This window comes from Neolamprologus brichardi, chromosome 15 (genome assembly GCF_056152115.1).
Source record: "Neolamprologus brichardi isolate AB-2024 chromosome 15, ASM5615211v1, whole genome shotgun sequence".
Lineage (NCBI taxonomy): Eukaryota > Metazoa > Chordata > Actinopteri > Cichliformes > Cichlidae > Neolamprologus > Neolamprologus brichardi.
The window spans coordinates 5,285,378-5,295,428 of NC_142118.1; the positions used below are offsets into that span (position 1 = coordinate 5,285,378).

At 38.5% G+C, this 10,051-nt stretch overlaps 1 protein-coding gene and 1 pseudogene across 4 annotated transcripts in view; one reads left to right on the top strand and one right to left on the bottom strand.

Annotated features, from left to right (window-relative positions):
• mdga2a (MAM domain containing glycosylphosphatidylinositol anchor 2a) overlaps positions 1–10,051 on the bottom strand; it is a 205,908-nt gene that overhangs the window by 138,570 nt on the left and 57,287 nt on the right. The gene's annotated exons all lie outside the window — the stretch shown is intronic.
• On the top strand, positions 6,358–8,094 carry LOC102792761 (low choriolytic enzyme-like; annotated as a pseudogene).

Sequence of the window (10,051 nt, forward strand, 5' to 3'; positions counted from 1 at the left end):
GTGAATGCCGGAACAGGTTTACGAGGAATAAACTTATAGGCCTTGACAAGTACATGCTGGTAAATTTAAAATCTCATTAATGAAAGACGTCCACAGTTAAGCAGCACCTGCTAGCTCACATTATTATTAGAGAAAGTGAGATATGAAACTATATTTTGTGACCAACAGTGCTGCGAATACAAATAAAAAAACTCACCCGCACAGCATTAAAACGTAACAGCCAGAGTATTACGGTTAAGTAAGCCTTTGTGGGCTTTTCCTATCCCATTTTACTATTCTCTCCATTCACGCTGCCACATTGGCAAAGTGGGCCTGTTGTGGCAGTTTGATTTCCCTAAACTACACTAATCGGACATCTGTAGGGAAGGATAAAGCCCAGATTGGCTGTAACAGTGCAGCAGTTATCTGTTGATAGGACTAACTCTGGCCAACACTCACACGATTGGCTGACACGAGGCAGCAGCTCTTTTTTATGGTTGGCTAGTAGTAAGCCAGCAACAGCTCACTGAGAAAAGGAGATCTGGCAACCCTCTGAAGATTGGGTGCAGCCCGCCAAGAAACTGTCTGATGATTGGCTGTGATGGCTCCAGAGCGAACTGATTGTCCTATCAATGCCCACAGTGCAGACTGGCTGACAGTGCTTCCTGCTGGCTGGCATTGCAATATGCAGCTATCCATAACACCTCCAGGGGGCATATGTCCATGTCTTTGAGTGTGAAGTGGGTTTGTGCGTGTGTGTGTGTGTGTGCGTGTGTTTCCAATTGCATATCATCCATAACTTTTTCATTGGGGAGGTGTGCAGCTAAGCTCTGCCAGCAGGCTCTAACACCTCATTATTCTAAGCCAGGCAGGAAATGGGTTTTAGAGATCTCTCACTGAGCAATGCTCTTGGAAATATGGGCTACACGTCTTCCAATATCAGCGACATAGACTGGGGAAATGCCTCTTTAGTTCAAGTTAGCTATACTACAGAAATCCACCAACTGACTAGGCACGCAGTACGATATCACAAAACACAAACTGTTACGGTCTTGTGCTAATTAATTTGGTTCTGAGAGTTTTCGAGTTTTAATGAATATGAATTTTTCCACTGAGTCTTGTTAACTGAAGGGTGCTTATTTCATGTGATGTTAAATACAGCTTGGTGAAATGATGGAGATGAAAAATAGCAGTGCCTAAAGCCTCATTAGGGGATTTTCTACATTTGGTGGAAAAACTTAAGCTAGCGTGCATGCACTGACTGGGGCATTTACGGAGTTGAAGGAGGAGAGAGAAGTACTGGATGTTAACCAAAAACAAAAACTAGTACTCCTATTTCAGTATACATTAGCATGTATACTGAACTGAAAAAAGTCAGCCTAATTTCACACTATATGCAGGTGTAATACTAGAATAATTTAGTTTGAAGCAGTAAAAACTCACGACTGGCCAACCCACTTCATTCAGTCCCACATGTGTACTGTAGCAGAAGATCTTTCAAATGCAGCTTTTCATCTTGTTCCTCATTCATACCTATAATACCTTGCCTACCATCACAACCTCATGAGCTTACATGGCAAGTTTTACCAAAGTAACCTACCAAGAAGTTTAACAAATCTCCTAATATCTTGACTTGAGATGTAATACACCTGCACTGTGTAATTTGATGCAATAGGGTGTTCACTAACAGTCCATGGGTTGAACTGGGTGTAAAATGCAAATAGTAAAACAAGATCGCTTTACAAAGTTAAACATATACATATATACAGCATCTTGCAAAAGTCTAGAGCCACTCTATTTCTTTACAGTGTGCTTCCAAAGAGCAAGACTTTGTTGTAATTTTTTAGAGCAATAGTTCTCCAAGCTTTCAAAGTTCTGCTTTTTCACTCATTTTCACTCCAGTACTTGTACCTGTCCATTTGCAGAAAAGGTTTTTTGTTTATTGAGCCACTTAACACTAAACGATCTCAAGAGTTGGGAGTTTGCCGTGTAATCGGAAGGTTGCCGGTTCGAGCCCCGGCTTGGACAAACTCGGTTGTGTCCTTGGGCAAGACACTTCACCCGTTGCCTACTGGTGGTGGTCAGAGGGCCCGGTGGCGCCAGTGTCCGGCAGCCTCGCCTCTGTCAGTGCGCCCCAGGGTGGCTGTGGCTACAATGTAGCTGCCATCACCAGTTTGTGAATGGGTGGATGACTGGATGTGTAAAGCGTCCTTTGGAACTAGTAAAAGCGCTATACAAATACAGGCCATTTACCATTTATAAACAATGCCACTTAACACTAAACGAGCACAAAAAAGGTACCTAGCTCAAGAGATGAATCTGCATTGTGTCTGCACAAAACAATGTTGCAAATAACCAATTTCAGATTGTATCTTGCATTTTGTTACTGGCAGACTGGTGGAGAAACATATATTTCCTTTAGCTGAATCTATGAAAAATGCAAATGATAACACAATTCAAAAGATCTAAAAAACTATTTTTACACCAATGAAGTGATTCCTAAAGAGTCATTAGCTGGAACCTTGGCATATCTTGGCATGCTGGGCAGTGTGTCGGTACTTCACAAATGTGAGGGAACTCGGCCCACAGAGGACAAAAAAAAGTTGCAAAACTATCAACATCAAATGAACAGTATCTGAAAGTCATGTTCTTAAGAATTAGGGGAAAAAAACCTAATAAAAGAACTGACACTGGACCTGAGAGACTCAACTGGACAACTTTACAGCAGGACAAAAATTCTAAGTCAATTCAATAAAACCATAATTGGATAGAAAAACTCACATTGGATTGGACTGGTGAGATAGACTGGCCTCAACAGAACCTGCACATCAACATTGTTGAAGCAGCGTGGAATCATCTTGATGGAGAACAGAACAACTTGCAGCCAACATTCCTAGAACGGCTTTGAATGTCCTCCGAGAAACATTCCTGAAGACTACTTAAAGAAATGACATGAAAGCTTGGCCATAAGATTTCAGGCGATGCTCAGGCTGGTCATGCTCCATAGTGTTAGAATTGTTTGTTAAAATTGTACTTCAAACTGTGTTTGCCCCATGGACTGTGATTTCAATAAATCCCTATTTCCCATTCGCTTTTTCAAAATAAAAAGAAATGCTGGGTGGCTGAAGATATTTATAAGGTATTTACAGCTTTAAATCATTTACTTTAGAAAGTTTACCAAAGCATGATTCTTCAAAAACAACAGAGCAGATTGGAGCACTAGTTTTATGTTTACTCAGCTCTGTAATACTCATCCAAAACAGTGTACAATTACGTATATGACAGTGAAAGCCAAATCACACTAGCATTCATCTCAAAGCATTGTATACTGTAAGATTAGAAACCAAAAACATTATAGGAAAAAACAAAACAAACTACAGGGTAACATCATCACTGCACTGCAGAAACCTACAGAACATTGTGAAGAGCTAAATCTCAACTGTTAAATCTATGAAGCATGTGTTTCTCCACGCTGGGGTTGAGATGTTTTAAATTATTTCATTAATGTTCTAAAAGTTCAAAATGATTGCATTACAGTATCTACACAGAAGTGCTAACAGAAAGGGTTTATCTCAGCAACTTTTGCCTGAAGGAAGGGAAATGGGATCGCAACTACTTCTCTAACATCATCAGTTCTAGGCGTGCTGGGAAAACGTGGGTGGGCAGACTGGATGAGTCACACTTTTCTCTCGCTCGTAATCAGTTTCGATGTGCCCCTGAGCAAGGCACGTACCACACTATAACTGGTACCAATAAAGACAGTGATGTGTTTGTTTTCCTCCAAAAAAGTCCACAATCCCATTAAGTTTCGCCAGCTGAACACATCTTGTGAATTTCATTTTAAATTTGCTAGAGTATTGGCTCTTTCCATTAGACACGCACCAGACACGGTTATGTTAAAACCGCCTGACCAAAAACAAAAAATTTCTTTCTTTTTATTTTGCTGCTACTTCTCCTAGACCTTTAAGATTATCAGTTTCAAATGTGCCTCATAAAGCACTTGACATGTCATCCATCAGACGCAGTTATTCTCCGAATGGACTGTGCAACTAGATTGTGGCTTAATCAATCTGCAATGACATCTGATTTAATTTACTTTTCACATGACTCTTACAGGACTGGAAATGCACACCAATTAAGACAGTGTTCATATTCGATGTAATTGTTCCTGTTTGTCTGAATGTCAATTATTATGAACACGATGTTTACCATCACAGATTGACTCTAGTATTAGGAACAAGGAGAGGGCAAGAAAGGAGACAGAGGAAAGCAAGCGGAAAGCTACTTCTATAAAATCTTTGGGTTGTAACCACCCCCCCCCCCCCCCCCCCCCAAAAAAAAACCCCAAAACAAAACAAAACATCAGCTGCATGTCAGACATGAAATTAACCAGCCAGTGAGAAAACAACTGAAGAATGAATTAGATATTTCAACACTTGCATGCAACAATACATGCTGAGAGGGTTCACAGGTGATGCTCGACATGAATGCAGTATATAAAACAGTTAATTGTTATTTTGACATCCAGTGGTATTCAGAGCAAAAGGTGAAAGGAAGAAGAGTAAGCAGGGCACCTGTGTTGGGGTCAGGGAACCGACTGTAGGAGGAGAAGCAAGAGTGAGTAAGAGCCAGCAGAGCGGGCTAACATGTTTCATTTCAGAGGGCTATTATCATGGCAGAGGACTTCCTGGCACACACTCCCACTGAACACCAGTGTAGCAAGTCTAAATGTTAAGCGCACTGTTTAATAGTCTATTACATAAATTGATATTGCTCATTGACTGTTGTCCTTGGCTGCCCACATAGTATCAGAGGAAGAGACTCGGATGTACTATAGAGCAGAGAAGGGCTAGGCTATGTCATCACTGCTGTGTGGTGTTCAGGAACAAGGTCCCAGAAGTTCTCTTACAAATACGTTGAATTTGAAGTACACATAAGCAGATGCCAGAGTTTGCAGCACCATTTCTCTCTAACATACACACAGTGTAATTTTTCCCCACTGATCGCATTATTGTGATGTACAGCACAGGACCACATCAGTGTTGGAATTGGATATGTCATCACTGCTGTTTGGTGTTCAGGAACAAGGTGCCAGAAGTTCTCTTTTTCTCCACTTCTTCCATTTACTACTACACCTCCCAGAAATGATGAAGTCAAAGTGAAATAAAAAACATATTCGAGCTATTATGTAGGGCTGCATCCATGGACTATTACCTTTGTCAATAAAATTGAAGAAAAAAAAAACTCATTTTAATTTCCTCCGGTCTAAATTGGAGTTCAGAATCTGTTTTGGAATAATATAAAATATAAATCAAGAGAACGCTTTTCATACACTGGAGAAGCAAAATCAAGAGAATTGATTAATTTTTTCTTGACTGGCAATTGATTGCTCAGTCAAATAAGAGTTTCACTTCTATTCTGATGCTGTATATTGTACCAAAACCCATATAAAGTTTATACAACTGCAACCCTCTCCAGGTATTGTCTTCTTTATTTGCATCAGACATTTGTTTTCTGTATAGCTGTATTTCATTCTTTTTATTTTCTCCCAATTTTAGAAAACACTGACTTGTCTCTAGTTAAGATGAAGGCTGTCTTGTGCTGTATATAAATCAGATTTATCCAATAATATTTTTATTATTAAAAATATGCTGATTCTAAAAAATGTACGGCGAGAACCATTGTTTTGGTTTATGATCTAAAGTTTTCAGTTTCAGTTTGAACATTTTGCACACGAGTTTGTTATTTTACATTTTTTAATCATATACAAAAACAAAAAAATTAGCTGCTAGTAACATAAAAAAAAATAAAATGTTAGAATTTTAATAAATCCTGCTGCCTGCGACACACTACTTGGATGGGCTGTACAATGAATCACACTCCAATATGTACCTTACCTTTTGATACAAAAATTCTGAAAACACTACCGGAGGTAGAACAGTACATATAACAGAGCAGCATAAACCTACAAGTGTTTTTCTCTATACGCACCAACTGAAGAAGCAGAAAATCAACTGATTCACAACAACACTACCATTTTAAACACACATACATCAGCCTTTAGTTCTCAGGTGTGTAAATGGTTTAAAAACTACGACTTGAAAGCAGTGCCAGAAAACTCTTTACACTGAATGTTTATAGCATAAGTTAAGAATGAGATTATCAGTGTGGAAACAGTGGGCAAAGCTACACAGGGCACACTAATCAGTTGTGTGTCTAAGGCAAAGCCCTTTGAACCCCTACCACTAATCTCTGTACACAGACACACCTGGACACCTTGCATATAAGCTCACCCTGACTGGGTTTTAGCATCACTTCATTGGAAGACAAGTGAAGTCTCTCAATTGACACCTTCACCACTGGCACATCAAGACCAACATGGACTTTACAACAAGAGTTTCTCTTCTGCTGCTGCTTCTGGGCCTCATCATGACCATGTAAAGAAATCCTAACTAAAAACTAAACCTGCTTGTAAATGCTGTTTTTAATGGATGTCGCATCACCCATAACATTGGTGCCTATCGTTATCTGTAACACAACATTATAAACAACTATATACAAATCTATATTTTTTTCTGTATTATTTTCACAGGCTCATGCTGGTCACAAGGGTAAGTGACCAAATCTGGTTTTGCCTCGTTGTAGCTCCGTATAACTAACTGCGTCACATTTCTCATTGTAAAAACAAGGCTGTATGACTTCTTTTCTTGCATTCATAGAGATCTCTGGGGAGGACATTACCACAACCATCCTCAGGACGAACAATGGTGAGTATCCAATCATTATATTGGAGAAAAACAGCGCTTTCTTATTTTGTCAATTGCCTAAAAAGTCATTCTTTCATGTATTTTTATAGGATCGAGAGAGTTTCTGGTGGAAGGAGATATACTCCTCCTGAAAAACAGAAATACCATGAAATGCCCAAATAAAAACTATTCCTGTTGATGGAATAGCCTGTTGATTCCCACATCTGGGAATGTTGACATCCCTTTCGTTCTAAGTGATAAATATGGTGGGTTTAACTGTGATGCATGTCACAGCACATTAACATCATTTATCCAGTGAAACACTTACGTCACTGATTAAGTTATTCACAACTGTAGATGATGGTGAGAGTGAGAAGAAGACCATTTTAGAGGCCATGAAGGGCTTTGAAACAGCAACCTGTGTTTGTTTCATTCCACGCACAGCGGAGGGGGCATACCTAACTGTTGAACCAAGATATGGGTAAGTTATTTACTGCACTACTATTTGATTGAAGGTCAAAGTTATACTATCTGGTTGAAGATAGGAATATTGTGGTTTCAGTCACATGTAAATAAATATATTTTGTCTAAAAGTACTGCAAATTATAAACTATAACGCTTTAATTTTTCCAAGTACTACAGCAACCATGTTGTCTGTTAGAATGTTCCTTATCATTAGCTAACAGTAAAGAAACATTCACAGACTGGATGATAAGACAAATTTCACTGCCTTCTATACATTATTTTCTCTGCTTTCGTTTACTGTTTGCATTTTTAGCTGTTTCTCTTTGCTGGGTCGTATTGGAGACATGCAGGTGGTGTCACTGCAGAGGTTTGGCTGCGTCCAGCATGGCATCACCCAGCATGAGTTGCTGCATGCACTTGGTTTCTACCATGAACACACTCGAAGCGACCGCGACCAGTACATCAGAGTCAACTGGCAAAACATCATAAAATGTAAAAATCTCAAATGATGATTAATTGAAATCGGATTCATTGCTTAATCTTTTCAACTTATTGGCGTTTCTTCTACAGATTATTACATTGACTTATATAAGAGGGACTCTTACAATCTCAACACTAAATATGATTACTCCTCTGTCATGCACTATGGAAGGTAAGCCTGAACAAAAACACAATCTCAAGTCAAATGTACTAAGTGTAATTGTGTTGCACAGAAACAAATTCTGTTTAATCGCCTCTTGCAATTCTTCCTAATTATAGGACTGCCTTCGGAATTACTCCACAGTCAGAAACATTAACTCCCATCCCCAATCCCAACGTTCCCATCGGCCAGATTGTTGGCGTGTCTGACATCGACATTCTCAGGGTCAACATACTTTACCAGTGCAAGAAGTACACAGGATGAAAATATTAAAAGCATTATAATAAAGCATTGTGACTTCTAGAATATTTTCAGAGTTGTGTGTTGTGATTACCATTCACATAATAAGAAAGGTTATTTCATATCACTTCAACCATATTTTCAAACATTATCCATATCCATTTATTTTATTTTGGTATTTTTACTTTTAATGGAAGGTGAAACAATATTCCATATCAATTCAAAATTACAATCATTGAATATTAGGAAGCTGGTTTGGGGAGTTGAAACGGCTACTTTTGTCTGAAATCACATGGTCAGTTTGGCAAAATTCTAAATTTTATTTCCACACAAGATTGACAGTGTTTTCTGTACACATCAATTGCTAAATGAAACTTCATATTTCAGCAATAATTCAACAATAGTTATCTTCTAAAAATGTGTAATGGCATATTTGTACACATCTTGCCAAATGTGAAAGAGAATATGAGCGGAATTTTTACATTCATATAAAAATTTTATTCATACATGAATGGAGATAAAAAAAAAAAGAAAAGAAAATTGTGATGATTTGTGAAATAACATTTTGAAGTTTCAGTTTTACCATGATGGTCATCAGTTGGGGTGGGGGGGGTGCGCACTCAAAATTTCTCTTATAAAACCTTGTTTAAAAAATGCTAATGCTAATTAGTGCAAAGTAACATAAAAATAACATGTCAAAAACTATGCCACCGAGAAATAAAATAAAGCTAAATATGATGCTGGAAAGAATTTACAGCTTTGGGTTTTCTGAAGGTTATTCTCCACCTAAGAAAACTGCAGATGTGTAAAAAGAAAGAAAGAAAAGCAGATTTTTTTGTGGGCTCCACTAGGCTGACATGCAGCTGAATGAGATCTACCTCTTCTTGCAGTTGCAAAGCATTAGAAATAAAGCTCAACCGAATGGATGGGTCATACATCATTGAACATTACTCGTGCTGTGCTCTGACTCCAAAACTCAAATTGGATTACCTGTGCACCCACACGGATCCTCCAAAGTGGACAGGCACAGGCATGCAGCCGGCACATACACACCGAGACACACATGTTCAAATGCTTCATTCAAACATTGTAAAATATAAAAATACACTAAATTCGAAGTACATGGAGTTCGCGAGTTTGTAGCACTATTTCTCTCTAACACACACACACACACACACACACACACACACACACACACACACACACACACACACACACACACACACACACACACACACACACACACACACACACAGTGTAATTTTACCCCACTGATAATAAATGCCACATTATTGTGATGTACAGCAGAGGACCACGTCATTTAAAGGTTGCCGTGATGAAATCTCTTCAAAAGCGCCAGTCCTGTCATGCAAAATCAGACCCTGAAACTGTTTACGGTGCTAGAAAGCTAGACAGCTAGACTTCTTTCCTGTAAACAACAGTCTGGAGGATGATGATCTATTAGTGAGGATTTAATAAATGTGAATACTCTCACGCTAAACAATTAATTTCTGCATTCTGAGGTTTTAGAAAATAGTTTTTTGCTCATTGTAGTCTGATAAACAAGGCCCAGACTTCATGAGATAATCACTGTTGTGCCAGAAGAGCTTGATTAATGAATACAGGAAATTATAGCGAGTAATTGAAGAAATAATATGATTTGAAACAACACATTTTAACACAACAACCAGTTACAGCCAGAATAAAATAAAAAAGCAAATGTGCATTTTATTATGAAATGGACTGACGGAATATGTAGCACTTAAGTTATTAGTGATCGACCTCATAGGGGGTTAAAACAAAAAGGAACTTTGTTCTGATACCAGCAGTAAAATGAGCTGCTCTTTGGGCATAAATAGGGTGTTCTGTGTGGAAGGAAAAAAACTGCATCGTAGGTGGTTACAGCAATACAGCTCCAAACTAAAGCAATAATCATCTGATTTCTGTTTCCTCAGCAAACAGAAATCAAGTAATAATCATG